The following is a 2,393-nucleotide window of genomic DNA, read 5'->3' on the forward strand; positions in this document are numbered from 1 at the left end:
TTCAGGCTGCTTCCACTCATGGCAGAAGGCAAAGGGAAGCCGGTATGTGTAAGAATCACATGGGGAGAGGGAAAGCCAGAGAGAGGAGGGGGAGGTTCCAGGCTCTTTAAACAACCAGCTTTTGAGGGAACTAATAGACCAAGAACCTACTCATTATAACAAGGACAAGGACAGTACCAAGACCTTCATGAGGGATTTGTCCCCATGACCCAAACACCTCTCATAGGCCCCCACCTCCAATATCGGGGATCAAATTTCAACTCGGGAGACAAATATCCAAACCACAGTAGCATTACAGCCAGAATTCCAAGTGTGGCTGACTCCAGCCGGTGTATCTGTTGTTGTTCAAACGTTACACCCATGAGTCGTCATCCATGCCACCTACTACCAGTGGACAATGACCTCGTGGTGCATGTACCCTCAGTGATCCATCTGGCCACTGCAGAGACAGGTGAGCTTGAAAAGGGGCCACCACAGCCACAAATCAGAAAATGCAGGGTCACAAATGGAATTGCGGGATACAACTCTTTGGCATAGAAAGGGCCAGGCAAAATTATGACACAGTGCATTAATAATTAATTAGTCCTTAATCAGGAGCTCTGCATAGCAGTTCATTACCCAAGGACACTCCCCATTATAACTGTAGCAGATGGGTCTGGGCAGGCAGCCCTGCCAGCCTCTTTTGAGGCTCACCAGTGACTTTGAAGCTCCCCTTCCAGGGCTGAGGTCACTAACCTCCCCTAGACCTGGCGACCAGTAGCTGGTGTAAGAGGTCCCCAAGAACAGGGGTGATCTGACTCACCCTGGAGAAATTTAAGACATGCTGGGAAGGCAGCGCCCTTGCTTAAAAATAACTCCTCAGATTTCTGCAGTGGTGGTACCATAGCCAATGAGGTTTGCCTGAGACATGATTATTGCTAATTGAAAACTTTTCCCTATAGCTTGCCATGACAACTTGAAATATAATTGGCATCGAGAATTTTGGAGACTCTCTACAGAGGCTGAACAACCAAAAAAACATAAAAATTTAACTCCTCCTCAGCTTCACTTTGGCACAATGCCAGAAGGACCTCTACTAAGTTGTGCACATTTGTGCAGCCCCCCACCCCCCAACTTCAAATACAAATGCCCATCAGGGAGCTAAAACCCTCTGCAGTCGTTGGTTGGAGGAGTCCCCACTAGGGTATGAGTGTTGAGGGTGTAGGGGCAGGAACCACATGTGAGTCGTTGTTGTATTTGCCACGCTATGTGACAGGTGGGTGGATGGATAGATGGGTGGATGGGTGGATGGGTGGGTGGGTGGATGGGTGGATGGGTGGATGGGTGGGTGGATGGGTGGATGGATGGACGGATGGATGGATGGATGGGTGGATGGATGGATGGGTGGGTGGGTGGATGGATGGATGGGTGGATGGGTGGATGGGTGGGTGGGTGGGTGGATGGATGGGTGGGTGGATGGATGGATGGGTGGGTGGGTGGATGGATGGGTGGATGGGTGGATGGGTGAATGGATGGGTGGATGGGTGGGTGGATGGGTGGATGGATGGATGGATAGATGGTTGGATGGATGGGTGGATGGATGGGTGGGTGGATGGGTGGGTGGGTGGGTGGATGGATGAATGGATGGATGGTAGGATGGATGGATGGGTGGATGGATGGGTGGGTGGATGGGTAGATGGATGGATGGATGGGTGGATGGATGAGTGGATGGATGGGTGGATGGATGAGTGGATGAATGGATGGATGGGTGAGTGGGTTGATGGAGAGACAGGAGTGAAAAATACACAACAGAGGGAGAGGAAAATCACAGTCTATCCTTGCTTGTTTCCAGCAAAGAAGAACGTAGCTCCTGACTGGCTGCCACATATGTGTCTGAGCAGCGAGTTCCAGGGACCTTCTCAGTGATGCCGATGGCCTCTCCAGGCAAATAGCGCAGGCCTGGCCGGCATCCAGAAGGAACTCCAGGCTGCCTCTCCTTCCCGGACGCACACCCTCACCTGGGGAAAGACCCCAGACAGAGCCCGCAGGGCCTACAAATAGCAGAGTCCCTGGCTCTGAGCACAGGCAAGGGAGAGGGGACGGGAAACGGGACTTGGGCGCCAAGTCACTCCCCTCCCTTGCCCTGGCGGAAGGGCAGGCGCCACCCCTCTAGGAGGAAGGCAGATGTGAGAGGGCTGAGCCCTTCCGGGGGCTCAGAGGATCAAAGGCACTGACATCCTAAGAGAATTGGAAACCAGAAACAGGCGCGGTAGCGCACGCCTGTAATCCCAGCACTTTGGGAGGCCGAGGCGGGCGGATCACGACAGAGCGAGACTCCGTATCAAAAAAAAAAAAAAAGAAAGAAAGAAAAAACAAAATAGAAACCGGAAACAGGATGAGCTGGGTCTGCAGAA

The 2,393-nt window shown here is 52.5% G+C and overlaps 1 non-coding gene across 1 annotated transcript; it reads left to right on the top strand.

Annotated features, from left to right (window-relative positions):
* Positions 1-860: 860 nt before the first annotated feature.
* LOC112208312 (U4 spliceosomal RNA) lies at positions 861-1,001 on the top strand. Its single transcript, XR_002942714.2, has one exon. It is a non-coding gene; the product is annotated as a U4 spliceosomal RNA (small nuclear RNA).
* Positions 1,002-2,393: the final 1,392 nt, after the last annotated feature.

The sequence above is a fragment of the Pan troglodytes genome, chromosome 12 (assembly GCF_028858775.2).
Source record: "Pan troglodytes isolate AG18354 chromosome 12, NHGRI_mPanTro3-v2.0_pri, whole genome shotgun sequence".
In the NCBI taxonomy this organism is placed as follows: Eukaryota; Metazoa; Chordata; class Mammalia; order Primates; family Hominidae; genus Pan; species Pan troglodytes.